Raw genomic sequence first — 14,527 nt, forward strand, 5'->3', positions numbered from 1 at the left:
GCCAGTGGTGTATTTAAGTAAGTTTTACTACTTTTACTACTAGACTATTTATATTTTTGCGAAATTGTACTTTTACCTCACTACATTCCTGAAGAAAATAATGGACTTTTTACTCCATACATTTTCCCTGACACCCAAAAGTATTCATTACATTTTGACAAGTAAATGGTCCAATTCACACATGTATCAAGAGAACATCCCTGGTCATCCCTACTGCTTCTGATCTGTAGGACTCACTAAACACAAATGCTTCATTTGTAAATTATGTCTGAGTGCTGGAGTGTGCCTCTGGCTATCCGTCAATAAAAGATTTAATACAAAATGTTGTGTCTGGTTTATACTTTTACTTTTGATACTTGAGTACATTTGAGCAATTCCATTTACTTTTGATACTTAAGTATATTTAAAACCAAATACTTTTAGACTTTTACTCAAGTAGTATTTTACTGGGTGACTTTCACTTTTACTTGAGTCATTTTCTATGATGGTATCTTTACTTTTACTCAAGTATGACTGTAACTTTTCTACCCCTGGCAGTGGCGCTGTTTCTACAAGTGCGGAGCTCGGCTTTAAGAGTAAAAAAATATGTTTTGAGCAAAATAATTTTTTCATGTTGCCCTCTGATGTCATCGGCGTCCCACCTTGATTAGGGAAAAATGGAGGAGCAATAGAGAACATTTGTGCCATGTCGGAGGACACCTGGACCACCTATGGATATATGCCTTTTGTTAAGAAAATCAGATGATAAATGAGCTGAAAAGGTTCTGTGGGTATTCCACTAAAACCCTACTTCTTCTCTGATCCAGACTTGGTGTCCTTAATCTTCTCACCTGTGGTGCTACGTAGAATGATGCCAACACAGCTTACAAATGTTATGGCAAGAGGATGAAGCCAATTTATACTAGGAAGTGATTACTAAACTACTAAAATATCTCCGTACAGTACGTACATCCATTAAAAACATTTGATTCAAAATATGGAGTGTATAGAATATATGAAAAGCATATACACTGAGTGTACAAACATTAGGAACACCTACCCAATACCCCCCCTTTTCCCTCAGAACATCCTAAATTTGTTAGGGCATGGACTCTACAGGTGTCGAAAACATTCCACAGGGATGCTGACCCATGTTGACTCCAATGCTTCCGACAGGTGGTGGACCTTGATACACACAGGAAACTGTTGAGCATGAAAAACCCAACAGCTTTGCAGTTCTTGACACACTCAAACCGGTGCACCTGGCACCTACAACCCATAACCCCTTCAAAGCACTTAAAGCTTTTGTTTGCCCATTCACCCAATCCATGTCTCAATTGTCTCCCGGTTTAAAAATCCTTCTTTAACCTGTCTCCTCCCCTTCACCTACACTGACTGAAGTGGATTTAACAAGTAAAATCAATAAGGGATCATAGCTTTCACCTGGATTTAACTGGTTAGTCTATGTCATGTTTTGTACACTAAGTGTATATTTCAATATTACCTATATTAACACTAAACATTTTCTTTACGACTGAAAATACATACATGTATGTGACTTACCAACAATATTTCATAAAAAATGTAAGTAATATAAACAAAGTGTGTTATTGATATACTTAATGTAAATATGTTACTGCAATTGTTTGTTCATTAAATTGTTCATACTCTAAGAACATGTGATTTTTAAAGCAACTGTAACATTTCCATACTTTATGATAACCAATGTTACCATGAACAGTGTAAAGACTTGTGTCTTACATTCAAGTATTGTACAATTTGTTTTGGTCTTATGGGTAATGCCATTTAACCTATCCCTCTACAGTATGTCAGAGTATTAAACCTATTGTCTTTGTCTGTTATGGATCATTCTGACCTGACATGATAAGTCAAACATAAATACAGTATTAAACATCGACAGTTGCTCTGCTTGACACCTGCACTTTAAAAAGGGGAACAGGCTATTTAGCCCTATACAAGGTTGACAATAACAGAACTGCCCCATTCTGTTACAGGGAGTAGAGTTTGAGCTGCTCCTCCATGTCTCCCTCAGTCACCTCCCCTAGTGCCTCCTGGTTCTGCATCAGCAGGAGAAAGATGGCCGCCAACTGATCGTTTTGCACCCTAGAACAGATACACACCGACATGATGGCATCACTTCCAATGCCTGGGTCTATATGACACACTTACAAACTCACACTCATCAATACACACAATAGATACATATAACAGAAACTCAGTGTACACAAACAACACGTGACATCCCAAAAAACACACACATGTTTGTTATCTATGTGTGCGTGTAAGACATACACATACAGTGGCTTGCGAAAGTATACACCCCCTTTGGCATTTTCCTATTTTGTTGCCTTACAACCTGGAATTAAAATGGATTATTGGGGTGTTTGGGTTATTTGATTTACACAACATGCCTACCACATTGAGGATGCAAAATATTTTTTTCTTGTGAAATAAACAAGAAATAAGACCCCAAAAAACAGAATTTGAGGGTGCATAATTATTCACCCCCCTTCCCCCAAAGTCAATACTTTGTAGAGACACCTTTTGCAGCAATTACAGCTGCAAGTCTCTTGGGGTATGTCTCCATAAGCTTGGCACATCTAGCCACTGGGATTTCGCTCATTCTTCAAGGCAAAACTACTCCAGCTCCTTCAAATTGGATGGGTTCAGCTGGTGTACAGCAATCTTTAAGTCATACCACAGATTCTCAATTGGATTGAGGTCTGGGCTTAGACTAGGCCATTCCAAGACATTTAAATGTTTCCCCTTTAACCACTCACGTGTTGCTTTAGCAGTATGCTTAGGGTCATTGTCCTCCTGGAAGGTGAACCTCCATCCCAGTCTCAAATCTCTGGAAGACTGAAACAGGTTTCCCTCACGAATTTCCCTATATTTAGTGCCATCCATCATTCCTTCAATTCTAACCAGTGTCTCAGTCCCTGCCGATGAAAAACATCTCCACAGCATGATGCTGCCACCACCATGCTTCACTGTGGGGATGGTGTTCTCTGGGTGATGAGAGGTGTTGGGTTTGCGCCAGACATAGCATTTTCCTTGATGTCCAAAAACCTTCTTCCATATGTTTTGGGAGTCTCCCACATGCCTTTTGGCGAACACCAAACGTGTTTGCTTATTTTTTTCTTTAAGTAATGGCTTTTTTTCTGGCCACTCTTCCGTAAAGCCCAGCTCTGTGGAGTGTACGGCTTAAAGTGGTCCTATGGACAGACACTCCAATCTCCGCTGTGGAGCTTTGTGCTCCTTCAGGGTTATCGTTGGTCTCTTTGTTGCCTCTCTGATTAATGCCCTCCTTCCTGGTCCGTGAGTTTTGGTGGGCGGCCCTCTCTTGGCAGATTTGTTGTGGTGCCATATTCTTTCAATTTTTGAATAATGGATTTAATGGTGCTCCATGGGATGTTTCTGATATTTTTCATAACCCAACCCTGATCTGTACTTCTCCACAACTTTGTCCCTGACCTGTTTGGAGAGCTCCTTGGTCTTCATGGTGCTGCTTGCTTGGTGGTGCCCCTTGCTTTGTGGTGTTGCAGACTCTGGGGCCTTTCAGAACAGGTGTATATATACTGAGATCATGTGACAGATCATGTGACACTTAGATTGCACACAGGTGGACTATATTTAACTAATTATGTGACTTCTGAAAGTAATTGGTTGCACCAGATCTTATTTAGGGGCTTCATAGCATAGGGGGTGAATACATATGCATGCACCACTTTTCAGTTTTTTTTTTAATTTCGAGTTATTCAAGTTATTTTTTTTCCTTTCACTTCACCAATTTGGACTATTTTGTGTATGTCCAATACATGAAATAAAAATACATTTCAATTACAGGTTGTAATGCAACAAAATAGGAAAAACGCCAAGGGGGATGAATACTTTTGCAAGGCACTGTAGGTGTACATAGTTGGACTGTCAGGCCCTGGTCGAAGTATATTGTGTTTGTCTGCATTTATTTGGTCAGGCCAGGGTGTGACATGGGTTTTTTGTGGTGTGTTTTGTCTTGGGGGTGTATAGCATAGTCTATGGCTGCCTGAGGCGGTTCTCAATCAGTCAGGTGATTATCGTTGTCTCTGATTGGGAACCATATTTAGGCAGCCATATTCTTTGAGTATTTCGTGGGTGATTGTTCCTGTCTCTGTGATCACCAGATAGGCTGTATAGGTTTTCACGTTCCGTTTGTTGTTTTTGTATTATTTTGTTTTTCATCTTCATTAAACATGTATCAGAAATACCACGCTGCATTTTGGCTTCTCTTCCACCGGACGAAAGCCGTTACATGGACACTGTGTGTCTTCTAATGTTCTAATAAACACAGCTATAAAACATCTCCTGGGGTAGACAGGTGCTTCACAGTTTATTATGGTCATCATTCACATACTGGACCTTTACAGGCTGCCCAATAAAAACACCTCAAAAGACCTTCTCGAGGGCTTCAATCTCAAGTCCCACTGAAGTCAGCATGTACCTGACAAAGGCACGTCAACTAAGGCAAGTCTTAAACATACAAAGCCCTACCAGTTACCAGAAATCATATGTCGAGTGGTGCAATGAGAACGGCTATATTATTGCTTATGTACATAGAGATATTTGAAGGTATGATATCATCATCAATCCATGTATGACCTTATCTGGCTTACATAGAAAAATGCAATACATGACATACTGATTAGCCTTGTGTTATATGTAAATGTACTACAAAATGTGCTACAAAGTAGGTGAACAAAACTCAATGATGAGAGGATTGTACAGCATTTAATTAGATGTGCTGATATGGAAAAAATGGTGGATTATTGGGTGGATTCATGGGTGTAATGATTAAGAGGCTTAAACAAGCATTGGTTTTAGACAAACTGGCTTTTACTAGTCAAGAGTTTACAAAAGCCCAAAAACATAATGTTTAACCAAAACATTTCAATCTTTCTACAAAAATCACTACGGGTTGTCATACACATATTCCACTTTAGCCATTCTAACTACCGAGCTCCAGTCCCATATGAAAAGAAGCCCATTCATTGTCAGTGTGCATTGGTTACATACTTATAAAGTGACAAAAGCCCCAGTGATCGTCAGAGTCAGGACAGGAGTGAGATATATGGTTTTCTCAGCATTCAGAATGCTATCATTAGGCTATTCGGATGTTATTGATTGGCATTTGTTACATTACTTAAAGTGTCTGGGACTGGCTCACAATGGACAGTGGCCGCACAGACCAAGACTTGGGTAGAGGGGGCCTTTGCATGCAAATCACTTTTCAAATCACAGTTCCATATTTTAAAACAATGAAAAACAACACAAACCTTCCCTACCCCTTCACCCATAATAGCTATTTAAACACATCCTTACTGTATTGGTATTGCAATGGTCATCCATTTCTTCTAAACCAGTGGTTCCCAACCTTACTTTTTTGGGGAACTTGTTTTGCACACGCCACACGTCATACTCTGTAATAAGCATGGATGTATTATCTTCAAACGTTCCTTTGCGACTATCGGAGTCTCAGAACCCAGAATGAATCATTCCTGCTCTAATCAAAAGGATAGGCGCCACTAGTAAGACAGCAGATAGAAAGCGAAGGGGGCGGGGACTAAAGATTCACATAGGCACTTGTGTGTTTGGTGTAATGCAGCATGCTATTCACAGGCAGAGTTGAGCAATAGCCTTTAATTCACATCCTTCAAAAGTAAGAAAGAAGGAAAGAAAAGGGGAGAGGACAAAAAGCAACACATATTTTCCATATCAACAGCAAAGTTGCCGGACAATCAACAGAAGAGATCGCTCTTCTCAGCAGAGGTTTCAAAGGTTCTTCTTCAGTGATCACTTTTCACAAAACAAAGTAAAGAATAGAAAGGTGTGGGTGTAGAGTCATTCCGTTTCTTCATCGCCTACTCAGCTGCACTGGAAAAAAGAGAGTACTAATATGTCAGTACAATGTGGTACAGTTTTATCTATTGACAAATATAGCTATTTCATTGATTTTATTAGCCAGTTATTGTTACTAGCTTAAGAGTCAGAAATGTTAAGTAGTTAAAGTATTGGAATTGGAATTGGAGTATTGGAATCAAGCTCGTGATTTGGAAAAGAGTGAGATCACTCACCATTGTCAGGGTTGTTATTTCAGCATGCATCAGGGTTTAGTAAGTTTCAAGAAACCTAAAGCAGACAGTGCTCTTTCCAAAGGTTGTTCAAAACGCACCCGGAAAATAGCATACCACCATAGAATACCCACCACCACCACATATCCCCCTCCCCCACCACCTCCAAGTGGTGTACGGTGAAGTTGCCCCTAGATGCTGATTTTGAGTCAGTTTAGCATGCTCCTTGCTAATTAGGGTTGTGAGAGGGGAAGCTAATCCTAGATCTGCACCTGGGAGAAACTTCACCCCGGAGCACCACAGAGTATCCAGGCAGGTTAGATTGCAATGTGTGAGATGCATGCCATTTCAAAGGTTAGTATGTCCTAATTAGTGCAATGTAACAAAGAGACCAGATTATCATATGCTTTCTAAATAGCTGCAGCAGGCATGTGAATGTGACAGCTTAACAATTAACTATGGAAACAAGCATTCCTCCCCTAGCAGCCTGGTCTCATAGACTAGACGTAACATACTAAATGTATATCTGGGACACTCCACTTATATGTTACGTTTCGTACGGCCTTTGCAGACTGTACAATTTTGGCCGTTTTATGCCACAACTTTGCCGTCCCAGACAAAATTTCCACGTGGCGGACAAATTCTTAGGTCATAAACGATTGTCGGAAGTCTTGGTTCGTTCAGTGTGACAGGGTCTAGGTCTGCCGATTAAGTGCCGATTAAGTACCGCTACATGCAATTGTAGGCTCCGAAAAAGTTCTAGCGGTGTCCACATAGTTTGTCCTTTATCGCGTAGTGTGGCTGGTGTTATCAGATGATCCCGTTGACTGACCAATAAGAAGACGGTCTTCATTGAGTACGCACACAACAATAAAATGATTGTGAATAGTCAGATTAATTTAATTGTTTGAATTAAATGTTTAGCCTTCAGATGTGTCATATAAACAAGATTATTTACAGGGAAATTGTTCTTCTTGCACAGCACGTGCAAGAAGAACGATTTCCCTGTAAATAATCTTGTTTATATGACATATCTGAAATTAGGCTACCTGGTGAGATTTCAATAAATGCACAAAATCGGCAATCAAATTAAACGTTAGGACATATAAAGTTTGTATGTGAAAACTATTTCTAAGATGCCTACTTGAATTTATTCAGAACTCACTTCACTCACGCATAAGCATTGAGTGAGGCTTGCGCTGCTGGTGCTGGCACATGCTCAGATCAAATACACCGCTGCAGGCAAATTGCAGAATGTGACGACAGAACTGAAGCAAATCATACAATCTGGCCAGGTTGATATCAAGATTTTAATTTGGTAACGTCGCACAGTGTAATGTGATAATCGTTAAAGACTGAATCTGACACAGAGTCTGGAAATGCTGTAGCCATTTCCTGCAGTCAAATGAAAAGTGGCCTAATGGGTGGAATGTTATTAATATGTTTTATAATTTAATAATGAATAACCTGAAAATCTGGTGTTTCTTTGTCAAACGGTTTTGATATATTTCAGTCTTCTGTGATGTATTTAAAGTGCAATATTGGGATGCAAACTCAAAACTTTATACATTTCAACTCTATATCTGACATGGTACAGGTGTCTTCTTTTTAAAGCCCATAACAATGTGTGTGATTTGTATATTTTGGGGCGGCAGGTAGCCTAGTGGTTAGAGTGTTATGCCAGTAACTGATCAAATCCCGGAGCTGACAAGGTAAAACTGTGTTGTTCTGCCCCTGAACAAGGCCGTTAAACCCACTGTTCCCCAGTAGGCCATCATTGTAAATAATAATTTGTTCTTAAACTGACTTGCCTTGTTAAATAAAAGGTAAAAAAAAATCAATTTTTAACGTTGGTGTCAAAGAAGTTTTGTTTAAGACTACCAATAAGCAATCTGTGTGGCCCTGTGTCACACCCTGACCATAGTTTGCTTTGTATGTTTATATGTTTTGTTTGGTCAGGGTGTGATCTGAGTGGGAATTCTATGTTGTGTGTCTAGTTTGTCTGTTTCTGTGTTTGGCCTGATATGGTTCTCAATCACAGGCAGGTGTTAGTCATTGTCTCTGATTGGGAACCATATTTAGGTAGCCTGTTTTGTGTTGGGTTTCTTTGGGTGATTGTTCCTTTTCATGTCCTTTTGTCTGTCGTGTGCTAGTTTGCACCAGTATTAGGCTGTTTCGGTTGTCGTGTATTGTTTTTTTTTTTCCATATTGATTTTTGTTTACTTCAGTTTTATTAAACATGGATCGTAATAGACACGCCGCATTTTGGTCCGACTCTCTTTCACATACAGAAAACCGTGACACCCTGATTTAGCCCACTGCAGTAAAAGGTTAGTTAAGGCAAAAACAAAAGTAGGGTTGTTGGCCGGGGTGGATGGGTGGGAGTATAACGCGAATGTCTAGCCACCCAAAGGTTGCGTTTTCAAATCTCAGCAACAACTCTTGCATTTTAGCTAATTAGCAACTTTGCAACTATGTACTACTTTGCAACTACTTAGCAAGTTAGCTTACCCTTCTCCTAACCTTAACCCTTTAACCTAATTCCTAACCTTAACCCTAACCTTTAGTTTAGCTAACATTAGCCACAACAAAGCCACAACAAAGCCACTCATGAGTTACTTCTCATTTAGAATGTATCTTGTTGTACTATAGTGGTAGCCATTTGCAGTTATCCTTTCTCTGTCCTGGGTTCAGTTACTTGGGCCGCAGAGAGGGGAGAGGTCAAGCTTGTCTTCATATGTAAACATATCTTTTAAACCGTGTGAAGGGATGATTGAGGGGGAACCAATTATCTCTTGGTTCCACAATGTCTGTGTGCCAGTCACTGTGTCTCTGTGATCTTGTCCAGGAGGGGTGTATTTGATATATGCCTGTTGATGAGGTTTTGTTTTATGGTCCTGAGTGGTACCAAGAGCGAGATAAGAACATAGTTTAGGAGACAAAGCTGAACGATAATTTATAGCCAATGTGTGTCTTTGCTATAAACTGGTAGTGGTGTGGGGGCTGTGCTTTGGCAAAGTGGGTGGGGTTATATCCTTCCTGTTTGTCCCTGTCCAGGGGTGTCCTCGGATGGGGCCACAGTGTCTCCTGAACCCTCCTGGCTCAGCCTTAAGTATTTATGCTGCAGTAGTTCATGTGTCTGGGGGCTAGGGTCAGTTTGTTATATCTGGAGTACTTCTCCTGTCCTATTCGGTGTCCTGTGTGAATTTAAGTGTGCTCTCTCTAATTCTGTCTTTCTCTCTCTCGGAGGACCTGAGCCCTAGGACCATGCCTCAGGACTACCTGACATGATGACTCCTTGCTGTCCCCAGTCCACCTGGCCGTGCTGCTGCTCCAGTTTCAACTGTTCTGCCTTATTATTATTGGACCATGCTGGTCATTTATGAACATTTGAACATCTTGGCCATGTTCTGTTATCTCCACCCAGCACAGCCAGAAGAGGACTGGCCACCCCACATAGCCTGGTTCCTCTCTAGGTTTCTTCCTAGGTTTTGGCTTTTCTAGGGAGTTTTTCCTAGCCACCGTGCTTCTACACCTGCATTGCTTGCTGTTTGGGGTTTTAGGCTGGGTTTCTGTCCAGCACTTTGAGATATCAGCTGATGTACGAAGGGCTATATAAATACATTTGATTTGATATAAAGGGTCTCAGTTGCAATGTGTAAGGACTCTCAGATAATTCATTTATAGACACTGAATTAATCTGAAAGTCACAGGGTTGTGATAGAATCCCTGAGTCTGTTGCCTCTAGATGTAACAATGTTGTAATTGAAGATAGGACAGGCATACAGTAATACACATTCTAGATAGACCTACAGACACTGGTAGGCTGAACATAAACAGTTTATGAGCAAAACATTTGTTGGGAAGATACCTATATTCCAGTGAGTCGGCCTTATTGCAATAATAATGTTGATCTTTATTTGTCAAGTAGAGACAATAAACGTGGCTTGCAAATAGTGGCCTGATTTGCCTTTTCAGGCTACACAGATCAAATGCTGTCACCATCTGGCTATTAGCTAGCTGGCAGTGCATTATACACTGTACAATCTTGAATAACTGTCTGACACTCTGACTTGGCAACATATCGTGGTAAAATAAGTCCCAGCCCTGTTCCTCAAACCTTTTCTCAACAACGTGGAATAAAAATGCAATTATAGTGAAAGCATTTCAGCTCACACAGACACAGTAAAAAAAATCCCCAATTTAAGTGTCTCACTACCTCAATATCGCCTGCAGAGGGCCCAATGGTATAGCAGCAAAGGACTAAGGTTCAGGGCTCAGCTATAATTCAACTTCAAAACTGCTCTCTGCAAGGCCCCCTGAGTGTGTACAAGCGCAGCTGTTGGCACAAGATTAGTTCTAATTTTGCAGGTGGCTCCTAAAATCAGAGTGGTCCTGATAAAAGTCCCACCCAACCTCCAAATTATGAAACTCTTTAATACTATCATGGCAGCCATTTTGGGTGTGCAGTAAATGAGTAACTGATTCTCTCTCAGGCATTTGTTTAGCAGGTGCCACGCACCACCAACCAATTCCAAATGGATTCCCCTCTGGCACCAGCATTAAGAGGTAAAGAATGTGCCTTTGTGAATGATTCATGACAGATGTCATCTCAATAGAAGGTGGGGGGGTCTCCCCTGCAGCACTGATGATGACCCACATTGGTGTCCCAGTGCAGTATTTCCCATGATCGCTGGGCCCTTTGTTTTCGAAGGCCGTGAGACAGCAGCATATGATAACTATTAACTGTATCCTTTTAGAACCTGAAGCTCCAGGATATTAGACTGTCTGAAGACACAGGGGGACGTAGATGGCGGGATGGGGGAGGGAAGTGATGTACGGTGCATTCGGAAAGTATTCAGACCCCTTAACATTTTTCACATTTTGTTACGTTACAGCCTTATTCTAAAATTTATTAAATTGTAAATAAGGTATTTCTGTTTTTATCTTTTATAAATTAGCTAAAATGTCTAAAAACCTGTTTTCGATTTGTCATTATGGGGTACTGTGTGTAGACTGATGAGGAAAATAAATGATTGAATCCATTTTAGAATGGCTGTAACGTAACAACATGTGGAAAAGGGGAAGTGGTCTGAATACTTTCCGAATGCCCTGTAGTTCTGGTGGTCGTTGGCGGGGATCAAACAGAAAGTGTCAAATAGAAAGGATAAAGCAAGCTCTGCCAGAATGTGCCCTATCAGACCCAGATGTGTGCTCTACCACATCAGTGGAAGCCTATCAGCGGCAAAAAGGTCCCTTCAAAAACAAACAAAAACAATAGCCTACAGCCCAATCTCCTAGTGGCAAGGTACACTGTTGGTGATGTCATACTAGTGTAATCAGGTAAATGGATCGATACACACTGCTTTCACCAGAGTCATATATACAGTGCCTTCGGAAAGTATTGAGACCCCTTGACTTTTTCCAAATTTTGTTACGTTACAGCTTTATTCTAAAATGTATTAAATTGTTTTTTCCCCCCTCATCAATCTACACACAATACCCCATAACGACAAAGCAAAAACGTTTTTTTTTTATATTTGCAAATGTATAAAAAACATAAAACTGAAATATAACATTTACATAAGTATTCAGACCCTTTACTCAGTACTTTTTTGAAGCACCTTTGGCAGCGATTACAGCATAGAGTGTTCTTGAGTATGACGCTACAAGCTTGGCACACCAGTATTTGGGGAGTTTCTCCCATTCTTCTCTGCAGATCCTCTCAAGCTCTGTCAGGTTAGATGGGCAGCATCGCTACACAGCTATTTTCCAGTCTCTCCAGAGATGTTCGATCATGTTCAAGTCCGGGCTCTGACTGGGCCACTCAAGGAAATTCAGAGATTTGTCCCGAAGCCACTCCTTCGTTGTCTTGGCTGTGTGCTTAGGGTCGTTGTCCTGCTGGAAGGTGAACCTTCGCCCCAGTCTGAGGTCCTGAGCGCTCTGAAGCAGATTTTTATCAAGGATTTCTACCCTTTCCCAGATCTGTGTCTTGACACAATCCTGTCTCGGAGCTCTACAGACAATTCCTTCAACCTCATGGCTTAGTTTTTGCTCTGACATGCGCTGTCAACTGTGGGACCTTATATAGACAAGTGTGGGCCTTTGCAAATCATGTCCAATCAATTTTAAAAAAGCAACAAAATTTAAAAAACTGTTTTCGCTTTGTCATTATGGGGTATTGTGTGTAGATTGTATTTTTATTTATTTTACCCATTTTAGAATAAGGCTGTAATGTAATAAAATGTGGAAAAAGTCAAGGGGTCTGAATAATTTCCAAAGGCACTGTACATATGTACTGTATGTGGCTCTGCCCTTCACCAGTGATGTAGTGCCAGTAACACAGTGTGTCACACCCTAGGTAGTGGGTGACAGGAGCAAGGAGTGTAACGGCGTTCTTCGTTAGTCGCAAGAAAGTCGGACCGAAATGCAGCGTGGTGGTTACTCATGTTTTTAATGAATGAATCGCGGTACATAAAATAACTGATACAAAATACAAAACAACAAAACGGAACGTGAAACCTAATTACAGCCTATCTGGTGAAACTACACAGAGACAGGAACAATCACCCACAAAATACACAGTGAAACCCAGGCTACCTAAATACGGTTCCCTATCAGAGACAACAAGAATCACCTGACTCTGATTGAGAACCGCCTCAGGCAGCCAAACCTAAACGAAACACACCCTTAATCAACCACAATCCCAATGCCTACAAAAACCCCAATACGACAACACAATAACATAAACCCATGTCACACCCTGGCCTGACCAACTAATTAACTAAAACACAAAATACTAAGACCAAGGCGTGACAGAACCCCCCTAAGGTGCGGACTCCCGGACGCACCTCAAAACCATAGGGAGGGTCCGGGTGGGCGTCTGTCCATGGTGGCGGTTCCGGCTCGGGACGTGGACCCCACTCCATAAATGTCATAGTTCCTCCCCTTCGCGTCCTGGGATAATCCACCCTCGCCGCCGGCCATGGCCTAATAGTCCTCACCCAGAACCCCACTGAACTGAGGAGTAGCTCGTGACTGAGGGGCAGCTCGTGACTGAGGGGCAGCTCAGGACTGAGGGGCAGCTCGGGACTGAGGGGCAGCCCAGCCAGGCAGTTGAAACCGGCAGATCCCGGCCGGCTGGCTGTTCCGGCAGATCCCGGCCGACTGGCGGATCCGGAAGAGTCTGGTTGACTGGTGGATCCGGAAGAGTCTGGTTGACTGGCGGATCCGGAAGATCCTGGCTGACTGGCGGATCTGGAAGAGTCTGGCTGACTGGCGGATCCTGGCAGACTGACGGCTCTGGCTGCTTCATGCTGACTGACGGCTCTGGCTGCTCCATGCTGACTGGCGGCTCTGGCTGCTCCATGCTGACTGGCGGCTCTGGCTGCTCCATGCTGACTGGCGGCTCTGGCTGCTCCATGCTGACTGGCGGCTCTGGCTGCTCCATGCTGACTGGCGGCTCTGGCGGCTTCTTGCAGACTGACAGCTCTAACTGTTCCATGCAGACTAACAGCTTTGGCAGCTCCTTGCCGACTGGCAGCTCCTTGCAGACTGGCACCTCCTTGCAGACTGGCAGATCCATGCAGACTGGCAGCTCCATGCAGACTGGCAGCTCCATGCAGACTGGCAGCTCCTTGCAGACTGGCAGCTCCTTGCAGACTGGCAGCTCCTTGCAGACTGGCAGCTCCATACAGACTGGCCGCTCCAAGCAGACCGACAGCTCTGGCTGCTCCATGCAGACCGACAGCTCTGGCTGCTCCATGCAGACTGGCAGCTCCTTGCAGACTGGCAGCTCTGGCTGCTCCATGCAGACTGGCAGTTCTGGCTGCTCCATGCAGACTGGCAGCTCTGGCTGCTCCATGCAGACTGGCAGCTCTGGCTGCTCCATGCAGACTGGCAGCTCCATGCAGACTGGCAGCTCTGGCTGCTCCATGCAGACTGGCAGCTCTGGCTGCTCCATGCAGACAGGAGGCTCCGGCAGCGCTGTAGAGGAGGAAGGCTCTAGAAGCGCTGAACAGGAAGCCTGGTGCGGGGAGCTGCTACCGGAGGGCTGGGGTGTGGAGGTGGTACTGGATAGACCGGACCGTGCAGGCGCACTGGAGCTCTTGAGCACCGAGCCTGCCCAACCTTACCCGGTTGAATACTCTCGGTTGCCCTGCCAGTGCGGCGAGGTGGAATAGCCCGCACTGGGCTATGTAGGCGAACCGGAGACACCGAGCGCAAGGCTGGTGCCATGTAAGCCGGCCCAAGGAGACGCACTGGGGACCAGATGCGTAGAGCCGGCTTCATGGCATTTGGCTCGACGCTCAATCTAGCCCGGCCCATATGTGGAGCTGAAATATACCGCACCGGGCTATGCACCCGCACTGGGGACACCGTGCGCACCACTGCATAACACGGTGCCTGCCCGGTCTCTC

The 14,527-nt window shown here is 43.1% G+C and overlaps 1 protein-coding gene across 4 annotated transcripts in view; it reads right to left on the minus strand.

The window, feature by feature from the left end:
* Window positions 1-324: 324 nt before the first annotated feature.
* Window positions 325-14,527, minus strand: part of LOC135554364 (E3 ubiquitin-protein ligase RNF12-B-like) — a 39,725-nt gene continuing 25,522 nt past the window's right edge. For 2 of the 4 annotated variants that reach the window (XR_010457685.1, XM_064986636.1), the window contains one exon: window positions 325-2,103. The gene's annotated coding sequence lies outside the window, so the exon portion shown is untranslated. Of the gene's footprint in view, window positions 2,104-4,748; window positions 5,911-14,527 lie in introns of those variants that run through there. The other 2 variants (XM_064986635.1, XM_064986634.1) reach the window with 2 other exon arrangements.

Source organism: Oncorhynchus masou, chromosome 14, assembly GCF_036934945.1.
Source record: "Oncorhynchus masou masou isolate Uvic2021 chromosome 14, UVic_Omas_1.1, whole genome shotgun sequence".
In the NCBI taxonomy this organism is placed as follows: Eukaryota; Metazoa; Chordata; class Actinopteri; order Salmoniformes; family Salmonidae; genus Oncorhynchus; species Oncorhynchus masou.